The 11,988-nt window shown below is 43.0% G+C and overlaps 1 pseudogene; it reads left to right on the plus strand.

The window, feature by feature from the left end:
• Positions 1–571: 571 nt before the first annotated feature.
• LOC141493843 (ankyrin repeat and SOCS box protein 13 pseudogene) lies at positions 572–1,429 on the plus strand (annotated as a pseudogene).
• The last annotated feature ends 10,559 nt before the right edge of the window (positions 1,430–11,988 follow it).

Here is an 11,988-nt window from a genome sequence, read left to right on the forward strand (position 1 = left end):
CCACTTAAAAGATGTGGGGGGAAAAGAAGAAAATCGCATTACAACTTGTTTTGAAGTTGATTCATTATAATTATTCTCTTAATGGATAATGTTTCTTCTTCAATCTCAAAGAAACCATGACATCAGGGAGGTGATGCTATGACAAGTAGGAGAACTGGACTTGAGTGTGTGTGTGTGGAGGGAGCTTCTGTGCTAAGTCACCAGTCTCACTTTCTTTTCCAGAGCCACCTGGGTCAAATGACCAGATATAAAGAAAGATGACTGGGATGGCCTTGGATGTGAGGCAATCAAGGTTAAGTAATTTGCCAAAGGTCACACAGCTTGTAAATGTCAGAGGCTGAATTTGAACTCCCATTCTCCTGATTCCAAGACCAGTGCTCTATCCACTGCACCAATTAGATAAAGCTCCTGGTAAGAGGGATTCAAAATCAAGACAAGAACATTACGCTCTTAATCATCCCTAGAACTACAAACCATGCTCTCTTTGGAGAGGGGAATACAAACAATAATTTGGGTACATAAGAAAAACTGAATGGTGCTGAATTTAAAATTAGTTTCTGAGGCTGCTGTCAAGGTAGGAGACTTGGTGGACAAGATGGAGCTGCAGAACATGGATGGCTCCTTTGGAGAAATAGGATTCTGTGTGGATAGGACACCTGTTCATGAAGCTGCCCAACAGGGTGAAACCTTGCAGTTGCAACAACTGATTGAGAATGGTACTTGTGTCAACCTGACCATGGTGGACTCCATCACACCTCTGCATGAGGCTAGTCTTCAGGGTCAGGCACAATTTGTGAAGCTTCTGCTGGCCGCTGGAGCCCAGGTGGATGCCCGGAACATTGATGGCAGTACCCCTCTTTATAATACCTGTTCCTCAGGTCGCATTGAATGTGTGAAGCTGCTGCTTTCTCATGGGGCAAAGGTCAATCCACCACTGTATACTGCATCTCTGCTACATGAAGCTTGCATGAGTGGAAGTTCTAAATGTGTGCAACTTCTCATTGATGTTGGGGCTGATCTAGAAGCCTATGATTGCTGCATTGGTACCCCATTGCATGTTGCCTGTGCAAGGGAACATCTGGATTGTGTGAAGGTGCTGCTTAATGCAGGAGCCAATGTGAATGCAGAGAAATTACACGAGACAGCTCTTCATCATGCAGCCAAAGTAAAGAATGTAGACCTGATTGAGATGCTAGTTGAGTTTGGAGGCAACATCTATGCCTGGGACAATTGAGGAAAGAAGCCTTCTTATTATACTTTAAGCAGCAGTGCCTCTGCTAAATGCTTTGAGTATTATGAGAAGACACCTCTGATGTTGTTACAACTTTGCAGAGTGAGCTTGAGGAATGATACTGGTGTCAGGGGACTTGAGAAAATTGCCAAGTTAAATATTTCTTCAAGGCTAATTAATTATCTTTCATACAACTAAAACAAAGACAAGGAAAACAGAAAGGATATTGGTATTTCATCCTATGTTGCTATAATTACTCTTCCCAACATCTGGCAGAGAAAAATGACTTCTGTTTCTATATTGGTGTTAATATCATATAAAGAATATTTCCACTTGTCCCTCTGTTCTATCAGAGAAATTATTTCAAGTGAAATAAGAAGGCACCAACTCCTCGCTCAGCTCTTTATGCAGATATGCTTCTGGGTTACTGACACTGAAATTTACCTATTCATTTTTACAGCCACCAAATTAGTGAGTGGAAAAGACATTGTTATAGTCTGGGCTTCCTTTATTTGATGAACTTCCCCAAAGTGACTCAAATTATAAAATTTATCTCAGAAAAGAAAGGGAAATGGCAGTTATGGCTCTCTTTATGGAGACTTCTGAGCTTTCCTGTCTTTCCCATACCTGCAGGAGCTCATGTTGATTTTTTACACTAGTATAGCAGTCTCTTTAGATACTGACAGTAGGACCTGAAATAACTGTTCATTTGCATTCTCTAGTTTGCACAGTAGCAGTATACACAAAAGCCCACTGAGATTAAAAGGATTTCAGTTTCTCAGGAAGCTTTTCATGGGTCTGAGTTGTAGAGAATGATGACTACAGCCTGGTAATGATATTTGTATTGATTGAAAGGAGTTAAGTCCACTGTAGTTTATTTCTAGACTGAAGGACTGGTGAAAAACAGCATATTAAATATTTACACAGAGATGGGAGAAACCATGGCCTTTTAATGGCTGAAAATTTAGCTTTCAAGGTGGTTCTCTGCCTCACAGATAAAGTTAAAACCTCATTTGAAAGTCTTAAAAGACTAGTTAGATCACTGTTACAGGAAATGAAGATAAAATAAATGTCTTGTTCATGTTTCAGCCCCTTTCAACTAAAAACTCTTCTTAATGTGTAACAACATTTGCACATAATAAAATGCCTACAGCTTTTCTCATCCTTGGTCACCCCCAAATCCAGGCTTCAGTAAAAGCTGTTGGTACATAAAGGAACAATCTTATATTTAATAGTCTTTTTCTTCTAATGAACCCCAAACACAACAGGATTCCAGGAATAATTCTCAGGATATCTTTGAAGTGGGGAAAGAGGATCTGTTATTTCCCTCATGTTTTTGGAAATAATGCAAACTTTGAAATAATACTTTTACTTCTCCTGGTTTCAATCAGTCAGTTGAAATCTGGAGTAGATTTCAAAGTTAGTTTATCCCTTTTAAGTCTATGATTACTCAGTGATATTCTTTACCCACCCAATTGCTTAGCTGAGTCCCCAGGTGCCACAAGCTGGGCCTAGTCCAGGCTTCATTTGCCATATCAACATTTTCACAAAGGTCTTCGAAGCTTGACTTTTAGAGAAATTAGGGCCTCCAGTATAATAGCCCACTATGCCAGTTCCTGAGATATCACTCTATTTGACTGTAGTCTATGATTTCCTGAATAAATAGAAACTTAATAAAAAGAATCAGATATGAAATGAGCAGCTCTATTCCCAAATAGAAAAGAAAATTCTGTCATCAAGAATTGTAGAATGATTAGACTAGAATCTAGTAATTTATCAATATTAGATATTAAGCTAATATTCATTTTTTGCTGTGCTGGTAATTAGCCCAGTACATTTCACCTTCTGCAGAGAGAAGATAATTTAACACAAAGTGCAATTTTCTTTGTGAATTTCAGCCTTTTTCTGTCTTTACCAGTCCAATTGTTTGTCTCAATTTCTGTCTTACCACTTCATTCTTCTTGCTGTATTTATACACATCTTGGCATAAACTCTTGCATCTATCACCTCTCTTATTTTTGTTACTGTGGAAATACTAGGCAGAAAGCAAATAGTTCTTGTGTCTTTCTGTGCTAACTTTATGTATTCTGAGAAATGTTCTTGTAACATCCTCCCCGTACCAGAACTTGAATTGATAACTGATGACTGATCTGTGCACCCTATATTCTGCCATCCAGATAAAGGATCAGCTGGGAATATTCTACAAGGCCAAGGAAACAGTGTAAGTGTTGATCCCAAAGAGTGAGACAGAGACCAACGTTTGATAAGTTTTGGAGATTTATTATGTGACTATGCAGAGTTACATTTTCCCTCAACTTCCATAGCACTGTGTCCAGAGAACAAGGTTTGTTTTTGTTTTTTTTAAGGTTTTTGCAAGGCAAATGGGGTTAAGTGGCTTGCCCAAGGCCACATAGCTAGGTAATTATCAAGTGTCTGAGACCAAATTTGAATCCAGGTACTCCTGATTCCAGGGCCTGTGCTTTATCCACTGTGCCACCTAGCCGCCCTGAACAAGGTTTTTATAGTATTTTTTTTTGGGGGGGGGCGGTATTGTGAGCAAGCAGGGTACAGAAGCTGAGAGAGTGGTTAGGTATCAATTTTCTTGTCAGACTACTACAAACATATGGTTTAGTATAGATAGGGGGCTGGACAAGGACAGAAGAGGGTCAGGGCCTTTTTGTTATACCTTAACATGTTTTCCAAGACAGAGGGAGTCACATATTTGGGCTTCCCACAGGTTTAAGGGAGTTGAGTTTACTCTCTTATGGTTCCATCTGGATCTGGAACAGGGGAGGCAGTTTTGGGAGAATGCAGGAATTTCACAGATACAGCAAGATGATTAGGTTAGCAAGGGTGCTTTGTGAATGTCAAACAAATTTATGGTATATCTCATGACTGCTAGAGTCAAACATTTGAGTCCTGTCAGATTATTCCCGGACCCAAAGGCACCCAGCCAAGTTTATATATGTATATATACATATATATGTTTAGGTTTTTACAAGGCAAATGGGGTTAAGTTTTAAGTTGCTTGCCCAAGGCCACACAGCTAGGTAATTATGAAGTGTCTGAGGCTGGATTTGAACCCTGGTAAACCTGACTCCAGGGCTGGTGCTCTACAAGTTTATATTTCTGAGGAGTTTCTTAGGACTCAGAAAGGTGTCAAGAACCCCTTTTATGTAGGGATTACACAAATATTGATATTGTACTTCATTAAAAACCCCACATGCTAAGAAACTGCTAGCTCTTTGTTATCCAAAATGGGCCTGTGTTACCCCTGAACCTGCTGTCAAAATCCTTTAGACTAGGCCTGAACCCCAGACTCCTACGCACTCTACTCAGCAGACCATTCCCTGTACCCTTATAAAAACCCCAGCTTTCTCCCTCTGCCAGCTGCTCATCCTCCGGGTGTGGAGCCATAGGTTAAGGCCTGGCACCTGGAGATATAAAAGGTATGTGTCTCTCTTGTGCCTCTTAACCAGATGTCTTTGTGAAATTCTTTCACTATTCCAACCCTAGCTCACCATGTGAGCCACAAACTGCATCATTTTCAAGGTCAGTTGTAGAGGAAAGAAATAGAGGAGAATCAAAGGAAACCTAGAGACCCTAGCAGAAATCTAGCCAGTTGTGTCCAGGCTAGACCCTGCATATGGGAAGCCCCTATCTAAGACTCCTCTATGGAGAATCCCTCTAATAATGGCCATAAAAATAATGTTGATAGCCAACAGTTATCAGACATTGTGTTCAGCACTTGACAAATGTTATCTGGTTTGATTCTCACCACCGCCCTGGGAAGTGGTGCTATTTATCCCCACTTTCTGGTGAAGAAACTGAGGTTCACAAGGTAATGACTAGTCCAGGGTCACACAGCCAGTAAGCAATTGAGCCTGGGCTGGAACTAAGGTTTAACTGAGTCTTGGTTGTACCCTTACTGCACTTGGAGTTATCCTGCCGATACAATGGGAAACGGACAAGGGGGAGGAGGGAGAGGAAGACGGGCAGGAGGAAGTTCAAGGCCCCCATGTTATCCCCCGGGATGGATTCTAACTCCGGCCTTGGGGCACATTCCACCCTTTTCCATCTAATCACCAACGACGCTGCCACCTCTTCCCGACTGCGGCAGCTCCGTCCTTGCCCGGTCAGTACCATGTCAGCGGCCTCCCGGCTCTCCCCTCCCCCACAGGAAGCGTTCCTGCCTCCGCAGGAGATAAACAAGGGGGAGGAGCCTCAGAGAGGCTTTGGGCCCAGCGCCCGCGGGATTCGTTGTCAGTCTGGGGGCGTGGCTTCCCAGAATGCTCAGGGGCCAGGGGAGCACGTGCTTTGAGCCTCCACCAAGGGCAGCCCCTTCGCGCCCAGGCGCCTGCGCGGGGACAGTCAGGCGCACGCGCAGTTGTCTCCAGGGTTACCGGCGTCTCCCGGAGGGATTGTTGTGACTCACAAGGGCGGAGGCTTTAATCCAGTGTCGGAGCTCAGCGGGTCACTCCTGCAAGGAGGAGCCGCAGCCGGAGCCCGTGGAAGCCGAGGGGTCGCGCCGGCTGCGCCATGATGCAGTTTTGGAGGATGCTTTTAAATGGAAGCCCTACCCAGCCCGGGGCCCCCGCCCCGCCGCCCAGGTGGAAAACGCGGGTCCACCCCTGCGCCAGTTCCCTGCCGAGGGACAAGGGCCGCGCTCAAGTCCGGCTGGCCGCCTCTGGAGGAGCTGTGCGGTGGGTGCAGTGCTGGCTGTGGAGGGACAAAAGCCGCCTCCGTGTGCCTGCCATGCACCGGGAAGGAGGAGGGGACGGCGAGGAAAGGCAAGCCCCCTCCCCCGCCCCACACCCCCGGCCCTGGAGAGGCCCCCCACCCGCCTGCCCATCCGTGGACCATCAGGATCCACCTCACTCCGTGCCCCTCCTTGAGAACGGGGGAGCAAACACCACTGCCCAGTGGTGACAAGCTGTTGAGTCTTTCGGGATTGTCGATTCTTGGGGAGGCATTTTGGGGATTTTCTTGGCAAAGGTTCTGGAATGATCTGGCACTTCCTTTTGGAACTCACTGGACAGATGAGGAGGGTGAGGCCAGCAGGACCCCACAACTAACTAGTCAGTATCTGATGGCAGATTTGAACTCGGGACAGTGAGTCTTCCTTCCTGGAGGGCCCAGCACTCTCCAGGGGCCTCCTGGTTGCCCCAGCTGGTGACATGTGGCAAGAGTTAAAGTGCCGAGGCCTTGCTGCTTTCATTGAGTATCTACTCCATGTGCCAGGCACTCTAACCACAGCAGATCCAAAGAAAGGGGGGGCAGGGATTTGTCCCTGTGTTCTAGGAGGCCAGTAGAATGGAGATCAGCAAAAGGGAGACTGAAGAGAGGACCAGAACCAGGAGAGAGCAGAGTGTCCAAAACCTAGAGATTAGGGATTATCAAGGACGAGAGGTTTTACTCATCCCAGAAGTCAATGAAGATGAGAACTGAGAACACACTGTCAGATCTTGCAGAGTTGGGAAGAAAATTTCAAGTAAGGTCCTTTGGATTCCAGGGCTGGCATTTTATCCACTATACCAACTATCCGCCACCATGGTTTTCAAAGCAACCCTGCTTTTCTGGGTTTTCTTCTGTTCTCAGTTATGCACATTTCAATTTTTTTCTTCCAGTCTCTTCAATCAATACTGTATCGGATCATCATTAAACACATATGTATAATTCTAATTATGTGTAACATAATTAATATTATGATGTGTGATTTTTTATTTTACATTAAAGAAAATGGATATTTTAGTATTTAATTATATACATATAGAAATGAATAATAGCATATACTTCTATTAGTTCTTTCTCTGTAATGCATAGCATCCTCCTTCCTTAGGTCCTTTATAGTAGCTCAAAATAACTTAGTCATTCACAGTTGTGCTTCAATAGCACAACTGCTATTATTATATACAGTGTTCTCTTGATTTTTTAAAATTTATATTCTACTTATCCTTTTGATATTTTATTTTTTAATTCCATGTTATTAATATCTTTCAACATTGATTAGTTTTACTTTTTTAAAAAACTTATTTCATTTATTTTCATTAGTATGTACATTTTTAATTCTCAAAATTTCCTTCTACCCTCCCTTCCCACCCCCCTTCCTTAAGCAACAGGTTAGTATTGTACATATGTTTTTTGATAAACATATTTATAGATGAATAATTTTCAATACAAGGAATTAGGATTAAGAGAAACATAAGAGGGGGGGCAGAGCCAAGATGGCAACATGAAGTATCCAGTCTTAGGAGCTCTCTGATAAAAACTCATAAACTAAGGATTCTAACTAAACTTTCGAGAGACAGAACCCACAAAGGGACCCAGTGAGGCAGTTCTCCTACTCAAGGTAACCTGGAAAAGAGCAGAAAGGCTCTGCTCCCTGGGGTCTGAGGGGTGGCCCGCCAGAGGGGTAGCCCACCAGAGCCAAAGAACTTCAGCCTCCTGGAGGCAGCCCCAAGTCGCTGGGAGCCGAGGCTCACAGCAGTGGGGGAGTCTCTTGAGCTGCACCCCGGGGAACACCGGCACAAAGCGGGGGAACAGCGGGGGAACCTCTGCCAGAGCGAGCACGTGAAGCCCAGCCCTCAGGGCACACAGCAAGCAGCTTGGTCTTTCTGCAGCCCAAATCCAGGAAACAGAAGCAGGCAGAGGCGGTAAGCAGGAGCCCCCAGGGCATGAGCCCATTGAGCTAGCAGAGGGAGGGGAGTGAAGAGAGAGAGAGACTGCGGAGCTCTGTCCTCTCCCTCTGGAACAGGACTCTGGGGCTCTGACCACATTCAGATCTTGATCCCAGTCTAGGCCCCCCTACAGAACAAGAGGGCCCCCCCACCTCAGCCCCATGGCAGAGGGGGGCACTTATGTTCATTCACAGACCAGGAGGGAGGACAGAACCTCACACACTGAGACCCTTGTGGGAGTGTCCCAAAAGCTCAGGAAGCACCCCAAAAAAGCAGGCTTAGGCTGGGAAAATGAACAAGCAAAGAAACAAGAGGAAGACCATTGAGAAATATTTTGCAAATAAGCCCAAGAAGGATCAAAATACTGAGTCTGAAGATGATGAAGCACAAGCTCCTGCATCTAAAGACTCCAAGAAAAACAGAAATTGGGCTCAGGCTATGACAGAGCTCAAAAAAGGCTTTGAAAATCAATGAGGGAGTTGGAAGAAAAACTGGGAAAAGAAAGGAGAGAGATGTAGGAAAAACATGAAAATGAAGTCAGCAGCTAAATGCTGAAGAAAATAGCATGCTAAAAACCAGCTTAGGTCAAATGGATAAAACAGTTCAAAACGTTATTGAGGAGAAGAATGCTTTAAAAAGCAAAATTGGCCAGATGGAAAAAGAGATAAGAAAACTCTCTGAGGAGAACAAATCCTTCAAAGAATAGAATTCAGGGAGATTGATGAACTTAACAGAAATCAAAAATCAATACTTCAAAACCAAAAAAGTGAAAAATTAGAAGAAAATGTGAAATATCTCATTGAAAAAACAACTGATATGGAAAACAGACTTAGGAAAGATAATTTAAAATTTATTGGAATACCTGAAAGTTATGATCAGGAAAAGAGCCTTGACATCATTTTCAAAGAATTACTACAGGAAAATTGCCCTGATATTCTAGAAGCAGAGGGCAAAATAGAAATGGAGAGGATCCACCGATCCCCCCGAGAAAGAGATCCCAAAAAACCAACCCCCAGGAATATTATAGCCAAGTTCCAGAACTCCCAAGTCAAAGAGAAAATATTACAAGCAGCCAGAAGGACACAGTTCAAATATCATGGAGCTGCAGTCAGGATCACACAGAACTTAGCAGCAACTACCTTGGAAGCTGTAGGGCTTGGAATACAATATACCAGAAGGCAAAAGAGCTTAGAATGCAGTCAAGAATAAACTACCCAGCAAGGCTGAATGTCCTCTTCCAAGGAAGAAGATGGACTTTCAATGAACCAGGGGAATTTCAAAGGTTCCTTTTGGAATGGCCAGAGCTGAACAGAAGGTTTGATCTTCAGATACAGGACTCAGGTGAAGCATGGAGATTGGAGGAGAGGGGGGAAATATGAGGGACTTAATGAGGATGAACATGTATAGAAAAATGATACTGATAATATTCATATGAACCATCTCAGTTAATAGAGCAGGTAGAGGGAGCTTTTATAGTTGAAGCACAGGAGAAAGCTGAATTTGAAGATAAAATATGGTGTAAAAATGGAGTCAATAGGAAAAAAGGGAAACGGAAAGGGAGAAAGAAAAAGGAGAGGGGGGAATAGTCCAAGATATTTCATATAATGAGATTTTTTTTATTACAATGAGCTATTGCAATGATATGGAAGGGGGGCGGCAAGGGGGAATGAGGGAACCTTTGCTCTCATGAGAGATGGCTAGGAGAGGAAACAGCAAATATACTCAATGGGGTATAGACATCTGGAGTAAGGAGGAGGGGGGGAGCAGGGGGGAAGGGGTGGGGATGTGAATAAAGGAGGAGAGGATGGACCATGGGGGGGACAGTGTTCAGATATAACACATTTTCTTTTTTACTTCTTGCAAGGGGCTGGGATTGGAAGACCTGCCCAGGACCACGGGGCCAGGTGGATTCTGGGCCTAAGGGGTGGTATGGGGACTCAGGGCTTCTTGGCCCCAGGACCAGGGATCTGTCTGCTGTGCCACTCAGAGACCCTACAGCAGAGTCAGAGTGAAAGGAGAGAGAAAATATAGTACACGGTAGTGGAGAAATAAGAAAGGAGTGAGTTGCGATCAGCAATGGCAAAGTTGGAAAAATGTGGAAGTAACTTTTGTGATGGACTTATCATAAAGAATGTGATCCACTCACGACAGAGTTGATGGTGTTGGAACAAAGACTGAAGCACGTTTTTTTGTTTGTTATTATTATTTGGGGGAGGGTGCAGGGCAAGTGGGGCTGGGTGGCCTGCCTGGAGCCACATAGCACAATGATCTTTGGGTGTCTGAGGCCGGATTCGGACCCAGGTGCTCCTGTCTCGGGGCCAATGCTCTGTCTGCCACCTAGCCACCCCTACTATTATTACTATTTTATTTTATTTTGGGCCTTTTTTTCCCTTTCTTCTTTTTGGTTTTTGCAGGGCAGTGAGGATCAGGTAGCTTGCATGTCACATGGCTGGGTGATTATTGGGTTTACGAGGCTGGATATGGACTCGGGTGCTCGTGGCTCCAGGGCTGGTGCTTTGTCCATTGTGCCACCTGGCCATACCTACAATTATTACTATTATTTTTTTTATTTTAATTTGTTTCTCTCCCCTTTACTTTTTTGCCCAAGCAAGTCTATTTATATTCATGGGGGAGGGGTATTTTGTTTACTTGTAAACAAGTATATTTTATTAATGTAAAAAAATTGTATGAAATGAGAATAAAAAACATTAAAAAAATCAATAACTCTAAAAAAAGAGAAAGATAAGAGACAATTTTTATAGTGTTCATCAAATTCTGAAGGGTTGGGGGTTTTTGTGAGTTTGCTTTTGTTTTGTGTTTCTTCCTCTGGATGGGGATAATATAGTCTGTAGCCAATAATACAGTTGTTCTAGCTCAGTGGACTGCTGAGAGGAGCTGTTTCCATCAAAGTTGTTCATCTCACAATGTTGTTGATGTGTTCATTGTTCTCTTGGATGTGTTCATTGTTCTCTTGGTTCTACTCCCTTTGTTCAGCATCAGATGCTGTAAGTCATTCCATGCATCTTTAAGAGTCTGACCATTTATGGTTTCTTACAGAATAGTATTTGTAAAGTAGACAATAACTTGTTTAGCCATTCCCCAGTTGATGGATATCACCAGGGACTTGAGAGCCAGGTTGAAGAAGATGTCCCACAAATACTTACATGTCAAGAAAGTACCAACACTTAAGGTCATGAAAACAGTCTCTTGACTTTATTGTTGAATATCCAGACTTTTATAACAAAACTGATCTTGGACATGACAAGTCAGACAAAACCCATCTGCATAGCTTCCCTGATGAAATTTATGATATTTATCCTTGAAGTTTGTAGACTTCCTTATCAGAAAGCGTCCCACACACCTCTAGCTCCACAGATGTTTAGGTCAGGGTTCATTGGTGAGCCACACCAAGCCATTAATGAGCAAGACGACATGCTTATCCTTGGTTACTTTAATTCCAGGGACATCTGTGTCCTCACTCCTGTGGAAGCTGGCCCTCAACAGATGAGTATCCCCTCAATTTCCAAAGCTTTACCACTACAAAAAGAACATTTTGGAACATGTAGGAGTTTTTCCCTTTTTTCTATAATTTCTTCTGGATGTAGACCTAGAATAGGAATTGCTAGGTCAAATTGCTATTTGTGCATAGTTCCATATTGCCCAATGCATCAATGACCCAATCCTCTCACAACCTCTCCAATATTGATCATTTTCCCTTTTTCTCATCTTGACCAATCTGATAGGTGTGAGATAATATCTCATTGTTGTTTCAAAATGCATTTCTCTAGTCAGTAATGATTGGGAGCATTTTTATATAATTACATATCACTTTAATTTCTCCATTGGAAAACTATCTGTCCCAATTATCAATTGTGACCTTATAAATTTGATTCAATTCTCTATATATTTTAGAAATGAGACCTTTTTTGAAAACTCCTAGTTGTGAAGCTTGTTTCCCAGCTTTCAGCTTTTCTTCTAATTTTGGCAGCATTGATTTTATTAGTGCAAAACCTTTTTAATTTACTAGTCAAAAATATTCCTTTTTCAGTTTATAATATGCTCTAATTTTTGTTTGGTCAT

Source organism: Macrotis lagotis, chromosome 7 (assembly GCF_037893015.1).
Source record: "Macrotis lagotis isolate mMagLag1 chromosome 7, bilby.v1.9.chrom.fasta, whole genome shotgun sequence".
NCBI lineage: Eukaryota > Metazoa > Chordata > Mammalia > Peramelemorphia > Peramelidae > Macrotis > Macrotis lagotis.